Source organism: Micrasema longulum, unplaced genomic scaffold (genome assembly GCF_059751315.1).
Source record: "Micrasema longulum isolate JH-2025_06_02 unplaced genomic scaffold, ASM5975131v1 h1tg000196l, whole genome shotgun sequence".
Lineage (NCBI taxonomy): Eukaryota > Metazoa > Arthropoda > Insecta > Trichoptera > Brachycentridae > Micrasema > Micrasema longulum.
Genome location: NW_028277401.1, coordinates 330,096 through 356,086, shown reverse-complemented (window position 1 = coordinate 356,086; position 25,991 = coordinate 330,096). Strand labels below are relative to the sequence as shown.

General features: G+C 32.1%; 1 protein-coding gene across 2 annotated transcripts in view; it reads left to right on the top strand.

Annotated features, from left to right (window-relative positions):
- LOC148283805 (uncharacterized) overlaps positions 1-25,991 on the top strand; it is a 41,000-nt gene that overhangs the window by 5,853 nt on the left and 9,156 nt on the right. Inside the window, exon 1 of one of the 2 annotated variants that reach the window (XM_088243223.1) lies at positions 25,522-25,633. The exons of the other annotated variant lie outside the window; for it this stretch is intronic. The gene's annotated coding sequence lies outside the window, so the exon portion shown is untranslated. Of the gene's footprint in view, positions 1-25,521; positions 25,634-25,991 lie in introns of those variants that run through there. 2 annotated transcript variants of the gene reach the window in all.

The following is a 25,991-nucleotide window of genomic DNA, read 5'->3' as shown; positions in this document are numbered from 1 at the left end:
ATACTTTATATTTATGTAATAACGATTTTTTATTTCTTACATTTGATTAGCTAGGCATTTATAATTGAGTAGTTTTAGTTTTTCTTTTTTATGTTAGCGTTTTATTAGTATAGGACTACTTACGCTCTAAAGATAGAAAATCTCCATCTTAGAACAGGCTGTGCCATGTTAGATGGAGACTATCATAAACAGAGAACACTCCGTTTTCATTTAAAATTAATTGGTTTTATATAGATTCCCTGGTATTAAGTGTAACATTCGGCCATTGGCCGAAACGTCATGATACTTCATTGAGCTAAAATCGGCAGATTTAAAAAAATAAATCTGTAGATTTCGGTAGATTTGTTATCAGCTCAAACAATTTCAGAAAAATATTAGGCAGCTTAGAGGTTATTTTGTATTTTTTTATTTATTAGTTGACTATTAAACTAAGCCAATTTTTTTTATTTTATTTTTTATTCATCGTATTATCAGCGCCATGGTTTTTTAAAGTTTTGAATTTTTGAAATTTGTTCGGCCTCGTGGTGTAGTGGTCAGCGCGTTTGCCTACCATGCAAGAGGTCTCGGGTTCGCTTCCCGGCATAATGGACATGAAATATTTATTTCAAAAGGTGTTTTTACACCAGAATATTTCATAGTCCCTGGACTGGTAATTGAAGCGTAAGACTGATCATCTTACCTTCATGTAACAAATATGATCAAGATACACTGCAGTTGGTGGACCAATGCAATGCCCGATGCTCCATTAGGTGCGGGAAGGGAATGATGATGATAATGATAATGACGATTTCTGAAATATAAAGTCCGTTGACAGAAAGCAAACCGGAAATTTTCCGTAACTTTTTTATTATTGGTTGATTCATATAAACTAGTGACGTCGCTCAAAGTGGTTCATTTTTTTTAAATAAGTTCATTTACAATAAACTTTGCCGTACAATTCAAAGCTCCAATTTTCACCGCGCGCAAGAAATAAAACATTTATTGTACAACAGTTGTAGAAAAAGTTAAACATTTTTTCATTTTCATGGGATGGCTGTGATTTATTTATTTAACTTTTTGTACTTAATGTTATTTGTAAATTGGCGGGCTTATTGCCAAATGGCCATTTCTTCCAACCAACCAATAAAATAATAGTTTTATCTAAGTTTTATATTTGAAGCACTAACTTTGTGGTTATTCATTATAATAAAATAAATAAAACAACTTTGTTTTTAACCACTAATCCTTTTTTCATAATTTTTTTCCCGACCGGTTTCAAAGCAAACAAGCTTCTTCGTCAAGGTTTACGTAACTTATGAATTAATTCCTATTTTATTTCTATCATGTTCACTAAATACTACACGTGGACCCAATAAATCAAATCTTTTTTTTATTTTTTTCAAACAAGGGTGGTAATTTGATATCAATATTTTCAAAGCTAGACAGGAGAGAACTAAAAGAAATAGTATTTATTTGGTTATAATTTATTGGGTCCACGTGTAGTATTTAGTTAACATGATAAAAATAAAATAGGAATTAATTCATTAGTTACATAAACCTTGACGAAGAAGCTTATTTGCTTTGAAAAAAATAGTTATAAAGAATTTGTGTTTAAAAGCAAAGTTGTTATATTTATTTTATTATAATAGTTTTATTTTTATAATTCGAGTTACAAAACATATTCAATAGAAAATAAAGATTTAAAAGCTAAAGATATATAAAAATAGAAATAAACGTATTTGTTTATAAATTACCTTCAATCAAAACTATTACTCAATGAGAAAAGGGAAAAAAGCGGAAAGAGGAAAATAGGAGAGATTAGGGAAGAGAAAGGAGATATTTCTTTAGACGTAATTTAAACAGAGATACTGTAGTAACATCTTTGATGGTGGGTGGGAGATGATTCCACAGTCGAGCCGCATGGACACTATATGAGTTAGAGAAGAAAGAGAAATTGTGGATGGGTGTGGAGAGAGTACCTTGAGAATTAAAACGAAGAGCTAAACCATGAACTGATAAGCGTTGACATTTTTCAGGCAGGTATATAGGAGCGTTAGGACTATGAAGCAGGGGCGAACCGTGTATAGAAGCGATTATGCGCATAATATATCTATATAATATAATATATCACGAAGTTACTTTGTTTGAGTTGAGTTCATGGATGAGGGGTGTTGTATCACACAGAACCACAGAAAAAATATTAATTCATAGTATATCGTCGTTGCACTTCAAATATGGGCCATGTGACTCGGAGCACATTCTGAGAAAATCATCAAAATGCGACTTTTTGGCAAAAAGTAATTAATATTTCAAATAAATATATTACTTTATTGAAAAACACTGTACTCCTACTTTGTCCATACACATAAGAGTTATTTTCTCAGAATGTGCTCCGAGTCACATGGCCCCTATTTGATGTGCAACGACGATATATTACTGACATTATATTATGTACCTTCTATGTAGGTACAAACATATGATATATTTTTTTATAGCTTACCTGTTTTTTTTTCTATTGAATATGTTCTGTAACTTGAATTATAAAAATAAAACTTTTATTTTATTGGTTGGTTGGAAGAAATTGCCATTTGGCAATAAGCCCGCCAATGTACAAATAACATTATGGACAAAAAGTTAAATAAATAAAATCACCATTCGCCACTGGAATGAAGTACATTGAACAGAAGTGAGAGGGAGTGATAGTCTCTCCGCTGTCTAATTTTGAGCCATTTCAATTGCCTACGATAATCAGAAATGTGGTCATATTTCCTAAGACCAAAAATGGTGTATTCTGAAGTCGTCATGGTATTCTATAAACTGTTTTTTACGAAACAGTTTTGCATATCACAAACAGTGGTCTTCTGTAACGAATTCGTTCGCATCGTGTGAGAGGAAACGAGAGCGAAATACGACTTTGATTGCGTTAGAGTGTGATTGATATATTATAAACGAACGAACGAACTTTCGAAACCAAATCCTACCAGTTCAAAAACCACGGTGACTGGCGAGGGGAAGGAGTGCTGCTGTTACGTCATAAAAAAATCATCTTGTTCAAGGTTTTTAATAGTGATGGCCGAGTACTCGTTTAATACTCGGTACCCGGCATATTCAGCGTTTTTTTACTACTCGAACTCGGCCGAATAAATTTGTTTAAATGACGAGTAGACTAAGTTTAACTAAAGTAATTTAATATTTTGGGACATAAGTCACTCATTTAGCGGTCATTTATTGGCTTATTTCGATCATATGCAAAATGCTGACATACATAAATATAACACCAGACAACAAAAACACTATCATATTGAAAAGCAAAGACAAACACAGGACAGTCAAAAATACTACATAATGGACTTAAACACTACAACGACCTACCTTACTACTTGAAAACTTTTAATGGAGACAAATTTAAAATCAATCTGAAAAAGCACATGATGACTGAACTAACTAGACTAGACGAGACATAAAATGTAACCCTAACGGGTTTTTTAAAATTGTAAATAAATAAAAAAATTAAAAAAATATGATGTCGATATGTATCCCCGTACTGCGGGCCAACTGTTTGTGACACCTGATTTTTATAATTCGAATCATTTCTATTGAAACTTATATGTTATTCTTATTTATATATATGTAGGTGCATACAATATGCATTTGTGTGTTCGTTTTGAATCAACGTTCGCGTATTGTCAAACCTTATTTTATTGTTGTCATTATTTCGTATTTACTGCATTTTGTGGTTACCTACCGTACTCGTATTGTATAGGACTCGTCGCACATTATTCATTCGATGTGTATCAGTTAAATTTAAAAAATAAAATGCTTTTTTTTTCAGAATACGGTTTTGAAATTTAACACACTTAAAAAAATTAAAAAAAACAATTTATATCATTTCGTCATTTGAATTTTAACAAAAAGGTTTCCAACTTTTTACTAAGCTCTTTATTGTACCATTTTTAATACAATTTACAAGTTTTAAGCAAATATATTATTTTCATACTTACGCACCCATATACACGCACCCTCTCCCTCATTCATTCCCACACGCACATGTATCCTCTCCCTCATTCATTCACGCATACACACATTCACATACACATGAATACAAACGTCACACAAATACAATTACTAAACTTCTTTTCTTATATATTATGTGTCATTATATTTACATTGGATTTTTTAAATTGGCTTTAGTATTGTTAAGATTTTTCTAATTATTTTGTTTATGTAATAGCTGTAAAAATCCCAAATAAAATAAAATAAATAAAATAAAAATATGGCAAGTAGGTAGAACACGCCGAGGTTACATACACATAGTACAGAAGTTTAGTATACCGTCTCGATATATACAGATGAAGATAGCGTTCATAATCGAGGTACTGAACCAACCAGCTAAGGGAAGGTAACCCTGACAGAAAAATCCACCAGAGAAGGCAACGGGAAACCACTCTGGTCATCTTTTCCCAGGAATCACTATGGCGAGTACATCCAATAAGCAGTTGTCCTGGCTGCGGAATACAAGAGTAGCGCAGGACCGAGATGCTTCCTCTGTAGTGATCGCCAACGTCGGGGGGACCTGACAAGGCACCGCAAAAAGAAGAAGCAGTTAAAAAAATCTATGGAAAGCTTTGCAAAAGGGAGAATTTCGATCAAATTCGGTAGATCGGTAGATTTTACTAAAAATTGGTAGATCTACCGAAAAATTGGCAGGGTTGGCAACGCTGGTGGGAAGACCCAGGCTAAGATTGGAGGATCAAGTGAGAAAGGATGCGGCGCAGCTTCTCCAGGTGTCAAATTGGAAGACGGCGTCTGAGGACAGGCAGAGCTGGAGGCGAAGTTGCAGGAGGGCTGCAGCTCCATCGGAGAGAGAGAAGGGATGCAGGAGTCTAGGCATTTACAGGGCTTATGACCTGTCATTGGCTGAATTTTACACACTGTGTATCCCACCCGCACCAATAAAGCTGTCAGTTCTTTAACTTCACAATCAGATCAAAAGATGAAAGAATTGAAATAATGTGAATGTTTAAATATAGTCAGCGAGTGTGGTTTAAAGTGGCCATTTAAACCAGCCAGTGACATGCCATAAGCCCTGTAAATAGACTCGTCCTTTCCTTCAAATAAAAGGTTATTCATCTCCATTGTAATATAATTAATAAATAAATGAGGACTGTAAATGTCTAGACATTAATTTTTTTAGCAGCTTCATCTGTGTTGAATAAATATTTAATATTAATGTTTACTTCTGTTGATAAGAACAATAGCGTGCTGTTCAAATTGAGATCAAATGCATAATACTATAATCCATACTAATATTATAAATGCGAAAGTGTGTTTGCTTGCTGTTTGTGTTTCCTTCACGTCTCTACGGAGCGACCGATTGACATAATTTTTTGCATAGAGATAGCCGGGGAAGTGAGAAGTAAAATAGAACACTTATTTTTCATCTTAAATTTTAAAAAGAGTACAACAAAAAAACTAGACTAAAACTATCTGGATTCACATAACAAAAAAATAAATATAAATCTATAAAACAACTTTATGTAAAAACTTTGTTACTATACGCACATAAACATTATTCTCTACCTTCCGTTACAAATACAAGAGTTACTAGATACTCCACCCTGATGCTGCAAAAAAAATAAAAATAAATACAACCTTCGGTCAAAGAGGGTTGGCCTACTACTCGGTTAAAGTGTACAATCTACTTCCATTATCCATAAGGACAATTAGTAAGTTATAAAAATATAAAATTGCCATTAAGAAATGGATAGTGGAGGTGGATTGCGCACGGATCGATGAGTGGATCAAGCCAAATATGTGAAATGTATGCACTGTTTATGATTTTTTTTTATTGGTCTTTATAAATTGGTTATGTTTTTTATGAATATTTTTGTTTTTTATTGTTTATTATGTTAATTTTCATTAGGTTAATTGGATTAATTACGTTTTTTTTTTGTTATTATTATATTAACTTTGTTAAATAGCTAATCTTAGGCATGTTTCACATTTTGTAAAATGTTTCCCTCGGCACGGGACACCCCAACACATTATTCTGTATAAAAAAAGAATACAAACAATGTAAAAGTATAAAATAAATAAATTTACAGAACTAGCCGACCCGACAGATGTTGTCCTGCCCGAACGTTGGCTTGCCTGCTATTATCTTGGAAAAATATTATTCATCTATGTACTTGTTTTGTTTGTGATTAAATTCCAAAACTAAAAATTGTTGATTTTCAAAAAGTATTGAATTTAAGTAGGTACTTGTTTATGGTTGAATTCCAAAACATAAAATAAATATTTTTTCAAATATGGCATTCTTTTTGCAAACGTCAAACTCCGGTCGTCTCACCAACAAAGGGGTGTACTTATGTAGGAATACGATTTTTAAAAATGTATTGAATTTAATATTATTTTGGTGTCACTAAAAATCCAGTAAAAAAAAAAATGGGTACAAATTAAAAGGAATTTAATGAAATAATCTGATTGATATCCACAAAAAACAAATGCCGTTTGTAAACATTCAAAAACAATTTTTTTTCATACACAAAAAAAAACTTTTTTTTGCAAATGCATTCTCGTCGAATGCAACCCTGGTAGATCGATAAATAAAACATTTATGCTCCTAACTTATTTTTTACAAATTAGATTGAAGATTTTAATATCTACGAACACGCACAGCGCGAAGATCTATATTTCTCTGAAAACCGCACGTAAATCGGTTAATCCGTTTAGGAGTACGGTGACATCACACGTACAGAGAAATTATATGTATAAAGAAGATATGTAAACCTTTTAAATATGTATCATCAATAATTTGTTTATACAATTCATTAAAGTACATTCACGGCGACTGGACCGCTGTACCCGTGCAAACCACGAGCCCACTGCGTGATATCGCATGAATAGCCCATTTCACACCACGGCAAAAATCTACACGGCACGGTAAAATACAATACGGGGGATTGATATTTATTGTTTTACAATTATTTATTTATTTTATTCCTGGCAAACAATCGCAATAACCAGTACACCATGGGACAGACTAATCTCCAGACGATCTCCTTTTGCAGGATTTTTTACCCGAGAGTACTAGCTGAATTTAAATAATGATTTTGATAATATTATCATTCAAATCTCTTTTGTTAAGTTAAATATATTATTTGAATCGGGCTGTGGTCCTGTGGCTAGTGCTGCGGACTCACGGATCAGAGGTACGAGGCTCGAATTCAACTCTACCCCATCTTGATTTATATTTTCTGATTGTGAGTTATTTACAACTCGTTGAAAATGGTCACCAAAATTGAAATATTTGGGTAATTTATAAGAACATTATTTTTGGTACGTGTATTTTACACAAATCTGGATTTCTCCCAAGGGGGAGTAGGTATATATTTTTTATTAATATCCCTACAGAGATGAGGTAGAATTTTTTCAAATTCAGGATTATGGATATTCGAGCGTTTACAGGGCTTATGACCTGTCATTGGCTGGGTTAAGTGGCCACTTTACGTATTAAAATTAAGTAATATGCTAATTAAAAATACTTAACTGCAATATCAATACATAGATGGCGCTCCAACACGCTTGTGAATGGTTTCTCATTTAATAACATATATACAAAAATCAAAAAAATGTTACCTGTGTCGATATTCGCTAATAAGCGGAATGGGGAATGTTGTAAATACGTAAATGTTGTAAATACGTAAAATTTGAAAAAATTCTACCTCATCTCTGTAGGGATATTAATAAAAAAATTATAAGAACGTTGATATTTCTTTTTTTTTATTTTTTAAAATAATATATTAACCGAGGCGTTTTTATTGATATTGTTAATAAAATCATCAACTTTAGAGTTTTATAACAAAAACGAAGAACATAAATATTATCAAATTTATGGAATGCTCTCCCAGCAGAAATCCGAAACTGTGAGAGTGAAGTGATGTTTCGGAAGAAACTTAAAACCCACTTGTTCTCTAAATCATTTGAATAAATTCTTAGCATGTGGTGAAAAAGTAGTATGAAAAAGTACATTATTTTTCTTAAATTAAAAAGTTAAAATTAAATTTATGTCTCTATATAATCACTTTGTAAAGCGCCCTTATATATAGTTGGATAATTTATAAAGCGCCATTTTTGTGAAAATCACCTCAAGGGCGCTGTACAATTAATAAATATCCCAGTACGTCTTGCATCTACAGAGCGCATGGACGGTTGGGATTCTAGTTCCTCGTTTTCAATTAAGATCAATCAAAAATTATAATAGATAGGAGCTAGATTACAGGACGTCTTGCAGCTACAGAGCGCATAGACAGTTAGAAATTTAGCCCCCATTTACACATTTTAAAAATTGACAAATAAATTTAGTGTATTACAAAATAATAATAATATGAATAGTAAAAAGGAGTAAGATTACAACACGCCTTGCTGCTACTAAGCGCATAGACGATTGGAATTCTAGACCCCGTTTACAAAATTAAGGTATTTTAAAGTTGATATATTAGATATTAGACTTCCATTTAGGAAAAAGGCAAAGTCACAAAATTCAATTTTATTTAAAGCAATTAAAAAGTATTACGAAATGGAAAAAAATATTTATGAAGAAAAAAACATATCAAAATTTAAAATAATGGTCAAGACATATGTGATAAACAATTTATAAATTAAATATATTTGCAATGTTATTATTAGAACACGCATAACAATATGTATGATATGTGTGCCCTACTTTAAGATTTAAATAAATAAAAATAAAATACATTAAGGCTAGATAACCAATCATCGTGCAGCTAGAAAGCGCATGGATGAGAGGAATTCCAGCAAAGTTAAAACAATATCAATAAATTTATAAAAAATAGAGTATAGTAGTAAATTGGTCAAGTGTTCATACCAAGAAGTAAGCAATAAAAAACTAAATAAATCAAACACTGTTTCAACTCCATGGTAAACAAAGGGAGATAGATGTCCGAAGAGAAGCTTTTGTAGACAGTAGGTAGATATCGTCGCCATGTGGCCCGCTGGCTAGTAGATAGTTTCTGGAAACGCACGTGTGTAGTACTATTATGCCTTGAGGTATCATATTACGAAAATGGCGCTATATAAGTTATCCATAATTATTATTATTATTATATTGTAAAAATGCTCAGAATAATTAGTATCACTATTCAACAAAATGGATAGGAGTAGTCCTATACAAAAAAATATGATATTGTAAAAGTTTGGTAAAACTGGGCAAAATTGTCACGTTTGACGGTAATTTATATTTATTTATTTATTTTATTTTATTTTATTAACATAAACGGCAAATCTGCCTTTTACAAACATTTATAATACTTACATATTTGGCTTAATATATATTTATTTTTTTAAAAACACAAATTTCCTCATACCGAAGATTTATATATTTAAAAAATTAACCTAAAAATTATACAGCATTTTCAGTAGAAAGTTTAAATAATAAAACATTCTACAGTAAAACATTTAAGTTTGTAAGTGAAAATTCTTGATGGAAGTTCATTGTAATTTATTATATAAATAAAACACGAGTGATACTTTAATCTACAAATTTGGAACTTACCTCTGTTCTGTATAAATACATTTAACTTTTTAATAAAGATACCAGTCTCGAAGATGTCGCGAAAGCGATGAAACCAGTCACTGGATATTCCAAATTTGTGGATTAAAGTATCACTCGTGTTTTATTAATAAATTCTACAGTAATACAAGAAAATCATAAGTACTGTTTCATACAGCTGGGCAAAGTGAACAAAAAACTGTATATATTATGAAATACATGAATAAATAAATATAATTACCATTCACCATCTTTGAAAAAGTTCAAAAGGTTTGTTCTATAGGAACAATACCCTACACTAAATATATCAGATACGTGGGAATAACTATTGCGGAGTTCATGAAGTCTATTTAATACGGCATTACAAGTATACACTGTCCGTGAATTGTTGCTACAAAAGGGTGGCACCTGTCTAGTCATGCTTTCAGGCACCCTGAAGTTGATGAGAGATAATAGTTCAGGGCAACCCCATATTGAATTTACAATTTTGAATAAATTTAAAAGGTCTATAATTTTTCTTCTATCGTTAAGTTTTAACATTTAGTGTTTTTAATGTTGTGTTGTTGTAAAATAAATCTTTTTGATGCAAAAAAACAACGCCTTTGACTTTTATTATCAACCCGTGTACTCAAATTGGTTCTAAAAAAAAACGCCGCCAGTTTTCAAAAATAACACAGCTTTTGGCAAAAAATAACACCGCTGTTTTCCGGTCTCTGGCTATAACTGTCAGAACTTCGGGACGAGAACCTTACTTGGAGGACGCACACGTGTTGGCAGCCGATGGAGATGCATGGAGGATTTTGTGGATACCATATGCTGCAACTAGGGAGCGGATGTGGAATGATGACGTACCATTTTCGGACCTGAGATCGACGATAATAAAATTAGGTGTTTTTCCGTTGTTCATACTGGCAGCCAAATTAAAAACGATAATAAAAGCGAAATGTTAATTAATATGACGCATACACGCCAGCTTATCAGCAGCGGAGCCTCGTGTTCTAAGGAAATAAATGTAAATAAATTGGAATAATTAAAACTTCAATACTATAATATTACTTATTTAGGTTACGGACAAATGCATGTGATTCATATTTCCTTTAAGGCTATGCGCCTGAACGAGCTGACCGCTGTGATTCTGTAATATCGCCCGTGCGAACACTGTTACATAAAGTCATCGCTAGCCTAATACCGCCTATGGCCAAATCGTGTTTTCGGTAAATAACAAAAATCATCAATTTTTTGAGCTCGGGCAATTTTTTGCAGACATGGCCAGGATTCAACCTCTCGGGAGCTGTTAACACTTTGTATCCCGGAGCCGTGTAAACACGTGATTATATTGTGTCCCGGTCCCGTGTTTTCACGTGGTTTACCAGCTGTCCAAAAAAGTGCGTTTTATTGACTTCTAGTGACTTTTATTGGTACTTTTTTGCTGTTGGTAAATTAGGTACCTCGAGACGATTTTCACTAAAATGGCTCTATATAAATTATCCAACCATTACAATACGTGAAAACACGGGCCTGGGACACAACGCGTGATTATTATAATCACCTGTTTACACGGTTCCGGGATTTAAAAAAAACAGAGGAGTGGGACCCTGCATATGTGCGAACATTGCAATTTGGCTCTCCATAAAGGCCAATGTTGCCAAATAAATATCAGAAGTTTCAATTGATTTAACCCAGTATTTTCATAATTATGACACTTTTAAGAAACCCTTCACAAAGCATGAAATTTCACAAAAATGAGCCGGGCACTGGGTAAATTGTATGTGTATTTGGCCGGTGCTATAGTGTTAATATTTACCCTTCAATGACTAATTTTTCTAATTCTAACTAAAAAGATGTCAACAATATTTTGAGTTTGTCCAAATTTTTGTAGACAAGGACTGGATTCAACTCCCTGGGGAGCTGTTTATATTAACATATTACAACAGAGATGAAGAACAATGTTCAAATATAGGCAGAATGGTGAGTGCTACACAGTGTGTAAAGTGGCCACTTAAACCAGTCATTGACAGGTCATAAGCCCTGTAGATGCCTAGACATCTATATTGCCTTCTCTTAAATGTTCTTCATCTCTGTTGTAATATAAAAAGATATATTTATGTATGTTTTTTTTTTGCAAATACCAGTAAACGTCGTTTTATGACGGGGTTCCGTTCCGAGAGACACCAGCGTAAAAAAATCGCCGTAAAATGAACACAAATATAATGGAAGATATATTTACTGTTCTTTAAAAAAAACGTATTTTCTTCGATTATTGAAAAATATATACGAATACATGAAAATAATATTTTTGTATGTAAAAACTATGTAGTATATTTTCTTTACTAACTTTGTATACTTTGGGTAAATCTGTTATTGCTTCTAAGTTTATACACTATATCTGTTTGTTTTCTATAAATATTTTTATTTTATTTTCTTTTATTTAGGAAACATACAGTTCAGTTACAAAGTTAAATATTTTACACAATTAGACTTAATTCTAATGGACCAGTGAAGTTTCCATATTATAAAGCAATTATATGTAAGGTTAATTATGAAAGTATAAAAAAGAGAAGGAAAAAGAAAAACATAAATGAAAGTTGTTTAAAAATTAAAATTTAAGTGAAAAAAAGATATTTTAAAGTTTGTAGTTTGAAGTGAGTATTTACAAATGGAAATAATATTAAAAATGAATAAAATTTGTAAGAGTAATTAAATTGAAATAAAGAATGAAAAACATGCTCAGATGTAAAAATAAAATAAAATACTAATGACATTTTTATAAAAAAAGGAAAAACATAAATATACACATAGAGAATAAAGAAGTCTAGGCATTTACAGGGCTTATGACCTGTCATTGGCTGGTTTAAGTGGCCACTTTACACACTGTGTAACATTCACCATTTTGCCTATGTTTGAACATCCACGTTTCCTCAATTCTTCCATCTGTTGATTTTAGTCCGTTAAACCAGCCAATGACAGGTCATAAGCCCTGTAAATGTCTAGACTTCCATATTCTCTTATTTAAGGTATTCTCCATCTCTGTTGTAATTTGTTAATATTAGACTTGTTTTATTTTCTAATGGACGAATATCTTATAGATTGCGTTCAAGTATGCATTAAAGCCCAGAAGCGAACGGTACCATATTTCTTTATCTCATTTTAAGCACGGTCTAACGTGGTATTGCCATGCTAGAATCTTAACGTAGCAAAATATAATTTATGCTCGTGCTTAATCACGCGCTATTTAAATGGGGCAGGATGAAATATAGTCGTTACAACATTTCAAAGGTTTTTTGAAAATTTTGCAGATGGGCGGTATTGGGCGTGCAACGACGATACACATTGCCAGGTGTAAAAAGCAGCCGGCATAAGGTTATTAACTGAAAAACTACAAACTACATACATTTATATATTTTTTACTCTTCAAGGTTAGTCGAATGCCTAATTTGGTTACGATTTTGCATACTTTAAATGTATTATCTAGATCAGTGGTTATGTTTTAAGTAATATGAAAAAATACAAATAAAACGAAATAATACGAGGAGTGATCCGGATACGCTGCGAGCGGAATGCCAGTGGATTGGTTGCCCTATGCACCATTGGATGCGGATCGGGAAATAAAGATGACGAATGATGATTAAAAAAAATAAAAATATGAAGTATTTGTTGCAACAGAGACGTAAAACATTTACGGGGCTGCGATTGATCGGTATACGTGGCCACTGTACACTGTGTAACATTCACCATTATGCCTACGTTTGAACGTCCACATTTCCTCAACTCTTCCATCTGTTTTTATATTTTTTATTTCCTTTTTTTAATGACTTTAAAAAAAATACCATATAATCTTTTGCGGTATATTTTATTTTTTCTTTCGTATGATTTACAAAAATATTATAACTGTCTATTTATTAAAGGAGCAAAAATTAATTAACATTTTCTTGTATACCCACGAACAGGCCATGCCTTTGTAAGATTTTTTTGTTTACTATTTTTACTATTAATATGTATTTCATTGCTATGTAATTATCATTTATTTTTTTATTACTCTGTTTTACCTCTCATGTATATTGTAAAAAAAAATATTTTTAAAAATGTAAAAAAGAGCTTAACCTTTATCATGTGTGTGAGATTCATCCGACTGAACCAATTCACCTACTAGGCAACGCCTGAAAACAATTTTCCAATTTTATACTTCATCTTTTACCAGGTAGTTATTTCAACAATGTTTTCAGCATGTCCAAATGCTTGCAGACTGGCTGGATCTCCTCCCTAGGGAGTTGTTCATATTTGATTTGTTGCAACAGAGAGGGAAAACATTTTTGAGAAGACAATATGGAAGTATTTACAGGGCTTATGACCGGTCATTTTCTGGTTGGAGTGACCTGAAAATGGACAGGAGTAGTCCCGTACAAAAAAATTATGATATTGTAAAAGTTTGGTAAAACTGGGTAAAATTGTCACGTTTGACGGAATATGCTTTTTCTTATGCGTTAAGGTTTACTTAAAGATTTAAAAAAATCGTGGTAATATTCATGGAATTTGCCGAGATACTAATAATTAATATGTGCAATTTGTAATGCCGTGCTGCGCTGGTTATACCATACTACGGGAACGCGCGTGTCAAAGCACTGAGGTAGTACCATCTATGGTCAAACGGCTCAACTAAATCAAAATGTATTAGATCTTACAACGTTATTCCAAACTTATCAACGACATTTTAACAATCATAATAATTAATTCTTTATGCCTTTTATTGGCCTTACTTATTAGATTGTCTTAAACCAGGAATACACTAATAACCATACCCGATTCAACTGTTTATAACTGATATAAAAAAAGCTTACTTATAAAAACATTTTTCACTTAGAATTCACGGGTTATTTCATGATTCATTTTTTTAAACAGTCAACACTGATATGTGCGCGTGCGCAGTAACTTTCATAACAACAACAAGCAGACGTCAAAGTTAAATCTCCGAGTAAACAATTTTTTAATTTTTTTTATTATTTCATTATTATTGCAATATTTTATTTATTTTTTACGTGTGGAATGATGCGGAGGGGCCATTTCAATGTACGCTTTTTTTCTTCTTTTTTGACATTGTATTTAGTAATGCATACAAAACTATAATTGGCCTATAATTTTGGTTTATTTGTAAATATTTTTTTTCTTTTAATAAATTAATAAAAAACATTAAATCATTCAGTTTTAGTATTGCAAATCAAAATCCACTGTAACCCATGATCCTTCGTTACCAATTACCCATGCTTCCCTATGTACGAGATTTATTGTGTTTTCAAATGTTCGTAGACAGCTTAACAAGCTTCCGTCGTGCCGGCATTTGATTAAAACGATATTCATATTACAGACAGTTAACTTTTAATAGAAGTCCAGCTCCCATTCTTCGTGATAATAAAAACAACGAATCACGAAATCTGCATACTGTATTTCCTGTTATTATATTTGCAACTGATCCTTTGTCATTAGACGCGATTCGCACGGGAGACTCACGAACGCATAAATTCGAGCCACGAATGGAGACTACAAAATGAGGAACTTCAGCCCTACGGGAAATTGGATACAAAAAATATTATCTTACGCGGGGTAAAAATTAGAGCATTAAATTGTACTGCAAAGTTTCTTGAAAATGTACAGAAAAAATAATAAAAAATATTTCGATAAAAACGCACTACTTTAAATTACGTCACTGGTTCATGTGAATCAACTTATGATCTGAGAGCTATGGAAGATTTCCGGTCTGCTTGTCGCTTCTGGACCAATAGGAAGAACTGAATGAGAATAAGCGGAAATGAACCTCTGACATCACACGCGGAGTTATTTCAGATAATTCAGATAAATAAAAAAAAGGAAAAAAACCACTGAACTTCCTCATTCTACATGTTTCTTTTTGGGTGATACCGTGTGTTGGATTTGTTCCGACGCTTCTGCTACCGTTGCAGGAGCCATTTATCGGATAATCTGTGCGCTTATTTTTTTTTATTTATTAAATCCAATATAAAATACAAATACATAGTTAGCAAAAATGTTTATACAGTAGGTACGAAACATTCGATATATTTTTATTTATGGATGTAGCCACCACTGGCCCACAGGCACGTTCCAGAGTGTCAGTGTATTATTTATTTTATACATAATTGTACATAATTTCACATCAATTTTGTAAAAGTTCAAAAGAAATAAAAAATAGAAAACATCTACATCCATAAAGCGAAAAAGGATTTTCAAGAAACTAAAATTATATTCTTATATATAAAACGTATTCCTCAGCTTCCTGTCTAGTCTTTTTAGCAATCCATTTATGGACTCTAGCTTTAAAAATATTGTTTTTCATTTTGTTCGCCAATATGTCCTTGCTTAAAAAGTTGTCTAGCTTAGGGGCCAGAAAAGTATAATGCCTTTGTCCGTAATTAGTTTTTTTCTTCGGGAGCAGAAGTATTGTCTTTTGTCTTTGCCTAGTGTCGTAAATTTGTTGTCCGTCATTACGTCTGTCAGGATTTTGATGACATTTGTTTATGTACTTGTAATTTGTACTGTGTCGCAGTCGGCAGTAGGCACATTTTTATTCGTTTTTGTAGTATGTCGTCGGAGTAGTACTTGGAACAAAACCAATACGCACGGAATAACCGAAAACAAAACATATTGATAACAGTGACCGCGAAAACTTTCGCACCTATTTACAAAATTCTATTTTTATAATGTTTTCTTGTATTATTGGGTGTTAGCATAAGTTTAGAACGTTTTTTTTTCAACTTTGAAAATGAGCACCAAAAGTAAAATAAAATGTTATAGATTATACATCGATAGAATTAAGAATAGTCCAGAAACCGCATACGTACATCAAACAGAAGGCGACTAAACTACTCATAAATGAGTAGGTTTACGTTTTGACCTATTAGTTTCTTTGTAGACGTCGCTCAGTACGCAACTTTTGATTCGAATTTAACCGTGCTGTGTTGTATCCTTTTAAAGTGTTGAAATACTGCTAGGATCTTAAAGAAACAGGATGCAATCACATTTCATGTGTAATTATAAAATCAATCTGTTTGTCACAAATGCATTACTTAAAATTGAATTATTTTCCATCTGTCAGATTGTCAAAGAAACAAAATGGAAATTTCGTTAGTGTTGCCAGAGTAGGTAGTAAAAATGTTTACCTTACTTTGCTCATATAATAGAGAAATAATGAAAATTGAACCTCGGATTAAACAACGCCGTGGTCGACATTATCTTCAAAACATAAAATATTATTTAACATGATATAAAAATTTCCGTTTTATATTAAATAAAATTTGTTTTATACTTTAAGTTCATTAATTCAATTACTCTTATTAAATGATTAATTAATCTTATTAAATGACCCTTTACTTACCAACTCTATTGTGTCAATCAATGTTTCCGAGTGCACAATAATATTTTAGAAAAATTAACAAATTGTTTTTTTTTACCTTACATTTGTGTTATGGTTATATTCTTCGCGATCTGGCAATATTACTCGGTGATTTCAAGCATGCGCGCGGCGAAAGTGTGTATAAGTGGGGGAATTATCTGACACAGTCCGATGTATTCAAATATGATTCTACGCTCCTACTGGACTATTCTTAATTATATGTATACATCATTCGAAAGAAAATTTTCTGATCCACAAAATATTTCGTTGCAACAATTCGCGAACAGTATACTCATATTATGCTATTCTGAATCGACTCCATCTATCTATCTATCTATCTGTCTATCTGTCTATCTGTCTATCTGTCTATCTGTCTATCTGTCTATCTGTCTATCTGTCTATCTGTCTATCTGTCTATCTGTCTATCTGTCTATCTGTCTATCTGTCTATCTGTCTATCTGTCTATCTGTCTATCTGTCTATCTGTCTATCTGTCTATCTGTCTATCTGTCTATCTGTCTATCTGTCTATCTGTCTATCTGTCTATCTGTCTATCTGTCTATCTGTCTATCTGTCTATCTGTCTATCTGTCTATCTGTCTATCTGTCTATCTGTCTATCTGTCTATCTGTCTATCTGTCTATCTGTCTATCTGTCTATCTGTCTATCTGTCTATCTGTCTATCTGTCTATCTGTCTATCTGTCTATCTGTCTATCTGTCTATCTGTCTATCTGTCTATCTGTCTATCTGTCTATCTGTCTATCTGTCTATCTGTCTATCTGTCTATCTGTCTATCTGTCTATCTGTCTATCTGTCTATCTGTCTATCTGTCTATCTGTCTATCTGTCTATCTGTCTATCTGTCTATCTGTCTATCTGTCTATCTGTCTATCTGTCTATCTGTCTATCTGTCTATCTGTCTATCTGTCTATCTGTCTATCTGTCTATCTGTCTATCTGTCTATCTGTCTATCTGTCTATCTGTCTATCTATCTATATAAATGAATCGCCGTGTTGTGTCTCGCAAAATCTCGAAAATGGCTTGACAGATTTACGTGCGGTTTTCGCAAAATGTTTTTATTCACGACTCAAGGTATACAAATAATAACATCTTCAATATATTGAGTAGAAAAAAAGTTAGATGCAAATATGTATTTTCATCGATTTTCCGGGGTTGCATTCGACTGAAATTTTGTAAATTAAAAAAGTTTGTATTTTAACGTTTACAAACGTCAATTATTTTCAATGGATACCGAATTGATCAATTTCTTAATTTCTACATGTTTTTAATGGATTTTTAAGTAATGTTTGAAAAATTTTAACCAAAATTATTTTTAATTCCTCGTTTATTTCATAAAAAAGAATAGAAGAACAGTAATTTATGTGTGGACGTTTTACTGTATTATATATAAGAATACTACTTTTTACATCTATGTCAGATCTGCGGGACACGAACCTGACTCGGCAGGACAAACAGAAGCTGGCAGCCGATAGAGATGCATGAAGCTCTCTGTGGACACCATGTGCTCCAATTAGGGAGCGGACATGGAATCATGACGATGATAAGAAATGCTAGCCACTTTTCAGCGACGCGCGACGCTTCCTACGACTCCGCGTGTAAAAACAGCTTAAAGTTGAATAGTCAAGTAATAATTTCGTTTGAAATTTTTAAATGGAAGCAATTATGAAGTAGGGTTTCCCAACGCAAGATTTGAATACAAAATTATAATTGAATCACCAGTAGAAGTATCATCACGCTTTTAGATACAGTGAGTTTCATAACACTTTACATCTATACATATTTTTATTTAAAAAAAAACCATTGTCAGTCTATTTATTTTCATTTTTACTTATTTATTTCTTTTTTCATTTTCATTTTCATTTTTATTTTTTATTTTTTATTTATTTATTCATATTTTTCGCTTACAAACCATAATTAATAATAAAAATAATGTGACCTCACTGGGGTTTCCCGTGCCGAGGACACTTAAAAATATACTTTTTTAGCAAATATTCAGACAGTTTTAAAAACAAGGTATTTATGTACATCTTTATTATTTATATTACAAAACACACAATGAAAATAACAAATATTCAGACAGTTTTAAAAATAATGTATTTATGTACATATTTATTATTTATATTACAAAACACACAATGAAAATAACAAATATTCAGACAGTTTTAACAACAAGGTATTTATGTACATCTGTATTATTTATATTACAAAACACACAATGAAAATAACAAAAACCTGACATAAGCTATACACTTGTGGAGCAGTTGCTTCAATATTGGTTTGGGCGAATGAGACAATCCATTATACTTCTACCTAGCTAGCTCCACTATCCATTTTTTTATAGCCTTTTTAAACATTTTCTCGCTAACTGTTTTAATAGATAGTGGAAGTAGGTAGTAGTTTTATTCAGTTATTTAGAAAAAATTAAACACTGAAAAAACATTAAAAAAAACCAGTTCATTCTAAATACAATATTAAATCACAAATGATAATAGACAGTTATGTTAGTATAATTTTATTGTTATTGGGGATATCAACAGTAAAACATGCAAAAAATACAACAAATAAAATGTGCAGAGAATAAAACCAATGACAGATATCCACAGAAATACATGAAATACTCGTACAATACATGCTAGTGTGTTTTTGTGAGTGTAAGTGTGTGAGAGGGTGGGTGAGTGGGCGTTATAATAGAATAAGGGTGGACATGTGTGTAAATATTATTGCACAAGTGTCAAAAATATATAAAATATTAAGAATTAGAGATAAAATAATATTTTATTATGAAAACTAAGAATAAGACAAAAAAGTGTGTTTAAAAACGCGCATTTTAAATGTTAATTTGTTACAATCAAACGGATCAATAAAGGGAAAGTTCAAATTATACTCACGAACTAAACGTATAAGTATAGAGTTCTGGGTATAGTTTGTACGAACTGCTGGCACATGAAATAAAGAGCTCGACGTGTGACGGGTGCGGTAGCTGAAGACATTTAATGATAACTCCGACATAAGAGCCGGACTATCAAAGCATCCACTAAGTATGCCATGAAGGACCCCCATGTCTAATAGTAGACGGCGATCTTCTAAACTAAGCAAGTGGTGCTTTTTGCAGGAAGACATATGATTGAGAATGGTATTCCTGCATCTCCAGTTAAGATGTCTAAAAAATGTCCATTGAATTTTCTCGAACCTTTCTTTATGTGTGACATGTTGTGGAGACCAAACAGAAGATATCAACAATAATAAGATAACAAAGTGTAAAAAGAAAAATTATAAATTAGAAAGTGCTTTCCTAAGGGAAGACCCGCTGTCGGGAAATATGTCGGCATCCGAGGTGATGCGATTAAGTAGCAAGATTGCTCTACCAACCGGCGGATTTTTTCTTCATCGTGGTAGGTAAAACAATCGACGCTGTCTTTGTCGAAGACAGTTATCAGGTACGAACAGACCTACATCCATCAGAAATTCTGAGTTATGTATGCGACCACCGATCACCTAGAAAAAGTGAACACCCAAATGAACGTCCCTCCTCCTCCATAATGACTGATAGCCTAGCATCCCCAGTAAAAAGTCGGTTGTGAAGAGCCGAGGATAAAATCCACACTCCTTTAGGTACAGATAGCGCAGACATTTATTCTGTGGAGACACCATCAAAGAGTATCGAGCCTCATGTGACGACCAAATAATAGAACTAAACTCCAAACGACTTCTTACCAAGGAATTATACAATGTCCTCATAACCTGAGTGTTAGAAAAGATCTTGGCATTTCTACGAACAAAACTAAGCATTTTAAGGGAGTCATTACATAGATTAACTATATGAAGATTGAAAGATAACTAGACGTCAAACAACACCCTGAGATCTCTGGAAGTTGAAGCCCATTCAAGCCTCACTCTATCCACGAGATAACGATAACATATTGTTTTGGATGCTCTTGTGTATACCATTACAAAACATTTGGAGACATTGAAGAACAATTTTTATTTGCTCTACTAAATAATATTTTGAATGTCACACTGAAGTTTGATACAATCTGAAGAAGTCTGTATTTCACAAAACATTTTTAAGCCGTCAGCAAATAAGAGAAAATGACAAAATTTTATGACTTAACCAATATTATTTATTAAGATTTTAAATAGCATTGGTCCCAAATTAGAACTTTGAGGAACTCCCGAAGAGGTATTTAATGTTTCAGATTGATACAGTCCGTATGACACATATTGCTTACACTCTGTAAGAGAATTTGTGAAAAGCTTCAGAAGAATGTCACTAAAGCCAATCTTCTGAAGTTTCAGAAGCAAAAGTTGGTGATCCACCTTATCAAACGATTTGGAAAAATCGTTATACGAACACTTGAGTTACTTATAAACAGTTTGTTCCACATTTTTGCGACATAAGTTCAACTCTTTGGGACAAATAATTTTACACAGACAAACGAGTATATCACTACAAATATTATATAATAATAGCCATAAAAAATAAATATATGGTCACTCAATATGGTAAACAGCAAAAATTAATCATTTTTAATTTTAACTATTCTTTCGGTCAACGAAGACGGAAGACGTCTGACAATAAAGAATAAAGGTGTACGTATGGCAGGAGAGCCATTGATAAATACGGATTTTTAAAATATATATATTTTTTTTTTATTTTTTGTTTTTTTACAATAAACAAAAGTGATAAGAAATAAAACATAATTACATAGCAATGAAATACATATTAATAGTAAAAAAAATAAACAAAAAAAACCCACAAAGGCATGGCCTAATCGTGGGTATACAAGAAAATGTTAATGATTTTTCGCTCCTATAATAAATAATGGACAGTTGTAATTTTTGTGTAACATAAGAAAGAAAATGTAAAATATTCTGTAAAAGATAAGGATTTTTTTATAGTAATTAAAAAATATTTTAAAAATCACAAAAATATTCCTTATTATTAAAGGGCAACAAAATAAATCATAGAAAAAAGGTTTTATTCTTTAGTTTGAATCCAGGATAGTGCATGTTTTTTAAAAGAAGGAAAATTTTGAAAGTTTGGAATCAATGAAATATTATTATTTTTTTATTTTTTTTATTAGGGAAATCAACAGTTCTACATACATATTTTTAGTAAACAAACAGATATAGTGTATAAACTCAGAACTAATAACAGATTTCCACATAGTATACAAAGTTAGTAAAGAAAATATATTACATATCAAATAAATACATACAATTTATACATATAAAAATGTTATTTTCATGTACTCAATAATCAAAGATTTTTAAAATATTAATTTTAAGAACATTAAGTTACTGTAAATTGGGCGGGATAAGGACAAGAATACTTGAAGAGAGGATAAGGAGGGGAGGGGAGATGTACATATTTATTATTATAATGTCTACTAAGTTACATATCAGTAAAAAAAGAATTTGTTAGTGTTGCCACTTTCTCATTCGTCTTTGTAATTAAATTGTCGGGGGGTTTTCAAGAATAGCATTATGGCAAAGCATCGCGATGCCCAATCGACTATTGTCGAGGGGGTGACAAAATTATCTCATCTTTCCAGCATAAAGCTAGGGTTTCCTAGGACAGCGGTGCCCGTATTTTAACAGCCGTAGTGAACGGTGATGCAGTGGACAGCCGTCGTAAAGGTGACTACAGTGTGGTTTTCTAGGAAAACGGTGTTATCAACACCATTTAACACCGTTTTCCTAGGAAACCACTCTCTAATCACCTTTACGACGGCTGTCCACTGCATCAACGTTCACTACGGCCGTTAAAATACGGGCACCGCTGTCCTAGGAAACCCTAGCTTAAGGCTCCTGAATTTTTTTTAAACTGAGGTTTAAAAAAATGAATGTGTGTCAAATGAACTCCGAATTCGGCAGTAAAACCAAGAGAGAAGTTGAAATTTACCTTGGTTAATTTGATTAATAATATGTCAAAGTGTTTTTTAACGTTTTTAATGATTTCACTTGGACAGTTGCGAATGTAAATCAAAAAGAACAAGTTGTTTCTGTTGACCCTGTGTGAGAAATGTTTTGATTGTTTCTCGGTAAACATTCAGAAGTTAACTATCTAGCTCGCTTCAAGGATAATTTTTCGTATCCCAATGAAACCAGTTCCAGTAAGTAGACAACTTTGTACATTCGTTTAATAATGAATAATTTAGTTAAAATATCCCACCCATTGACAGTAGAAAAACAGGGTTGCCACTCGCCAGAACCAATTAAAATATTGTCAGTAAAAAAACAAACTCGCCTCTAAAAAACACATCTTGCAAAACAGTTCAAGAATACAAAAAACAATTCCGGATTACTTTTAAAACACGTCCGCGGTTATATATTTATTTCAACAATGTTTGATTATGTCCAAATGCTTGCAGACTGGCTGGATTTCCTCCTAGGGAGTTGTTCATATTTAAATTTATTTCAACAGAGAGGGTTCAGCCGGATGAATCTCACCCACGTGATAAAGGTTTCAGCTCTTTTACTTCACAAAAGTCGACAGATGGAAGAGTTGAGGAAATGTGGATGTTCAAACATGGGCAGAATGGTGAATGTTACACAGTGTGTAAAGTGGCCACTTAGACCAGCCAATGACAGGTCATAAGCCCTGTAAATGCCTAGACTTCAATATTCCCTTCACAATTTTTTTTCCCTTTCTGTTAAAATAAATTTAAATATATTTATTTATTTACGGCATTTCTGCCATTTACATATATGTGGTTTAGAGTGCATAAAAATAAAAATATAAAAAATCGAGTATGATGTATGAATATACTCGTAGTACTACACGTATTATAAATTACTTGAAATACATACATATTTTAAAGTAATTATAAAATAAAAAAATACATTAATTAATCAAATTATAACTATTCTCACCCAATCTCCTGAAGTTGATTTGCTCTTTTTGATAAAAATATGTTGGACATTTTATTTTTTAATTTAGGCAGAGATAAATTAAATATATCGAAATATGATGCATATTCATTCCCGGTGTTCTGTAATCTAAAAATAGGTGAGTTATATTGAGCTACCTAGCTATAGCCGTCAAAATCGTGTCTCTCATTTTGGAAATGACGTCTAAAGCCGTCAGTCTAAAAGGCATTAGAACATATGATTATAGCCAATGTAAATCTGAAGTAATTATGTGAGAGGGGGAGTTGTGTCCCCTTGAAAAATAGTCAGCAACAAATGTGTCACAGTATTTATTCATAAAAGATTAAACTCACGCCCCTCCCTTCATCTCTTCTCTTTTTTTTCAACTATTACTTCCACAACATAAACTATTTTCATAAGCTAATCAGTGCATGTTTGTCCTAATCAGAGCATGTGCTTATTCAAATACAGTGTGGGATGAAGTTGGATTGGCATGGTTTAGCTCAAAGATTTAGGTCTTTCGTTTTTATGAATATATTGTATATAATTATTGTTTTGCCCTTGTTTGTCTTTGCCAAATAGTTTTATGTTCTTTTTGTTCAGTTTCTTGCATGTATGTTTCTTCATGTAACTGTTGTAATTGGCTTAGGCCGTATATATAATAAATAAAATAAATTTTAATACGCACATACACTGATTAGGACAAACATGCACTGATTAAATTGTAAAAATATTCTCTTGTTTAAGAATTAATAAAAAAATGGAGGGGATGGAGGGAGGGGGTAAGCTTAATAGGTTTAATAGGGCGACCATTACAGTGGAGCATCGTATAAAGGACTGTATTGGAAGTTTGTTTGATTATTTATTGATCAAAGGAATGTTCCACTGTAATGGTCACTCTGTAAAACCTATTAAGCTTATCCCCTCTACTTTTTTCATTGATTCTCAAACAAGAAAATATTTTCATAATTTAATCAGTGCATGTTTGTCCTAATCAGAGCATGTGCTTATTAAAATACATGTGTTGGTTTTCTATTTTTGTGCTACAACTATGATGAAGGTGCATAGTGGGTTTTGCATGTTGGTTTAATTGGTGTCCTGACGAAACCGGTAGACATAGAAAAGTCGGTAAGTGGTTATAAACAAATATTTAATACCATTAAGTTAATAGGATTTCCTTCAAACAGTCAACTACGGTCCAGTAAGAAGTGAATTATTACAAAAAATAAGAAAATTATAAAACTTTTATATTTTATAGAAAATAAATATTTGCGTTCTTATGATTTACGTAAATATTCCAATTCTGGGGCCATTTCCCATATGATATGTCCATATGAGTGGGTCCTATGTGGAATAAGGGTGTCTGCTAGGTGGATTTTATTAGAGAAAGTGTCAGCAGACTCTTCTGACTGCAGAAAATCCTCAACTCTTCCATCTCCTGACTTTTGCGAAGTACAAGAGCAACCTTTATCATGTGGGTGAGATTCATCCAGCTGAACCAATCCTACTAGATTTGGACACACTCAAGACATTGTTGACAGTAAATTTAAATTAAACTTTCATATTCATTTATCCGTGCGAATAATTTGGCAACCCTGTCGTTAGGTCAAATAGCAGTTCAACCTTTTTTCTTTCTTTATGATCGTATATAAATATATTTTATATGGTATAAATGAATTATTTTGAAACAGATTGTGGAGTTAGTACCACGTGCTACAATATTATACAATAAACTGACCATAAATTCTGTTTGGGAAAAACATATTGAAATTTATATAGTGTTAACAAAACGGTAAGTCTCATTTTAATTATATATTAACTATATTTTTATTTATTTATTGTCATATTCCATACATATAATTATACGTGTATACTAGCTGCTTTGACTATCTAACTAGGGTTATTTACCCCTTTTTAAGCCAGTCAAAAAAATATATAAAATACAGAAATCAATTTGTAAATACAATAAATAAGGGTAAAAAAAAATAGTGAAAAACATAGTAAAATACATGGCAAAAAAACAAACTAAAAAATGTAGTAAAAACAAACATATATTTAAAAACATAGTAAAATAGGTAGCAAAAATAAAATACATAGTTAAAGACAGTAAAAACATATTTAAAACCCAATAAAATCCGTAATAAAAGCAA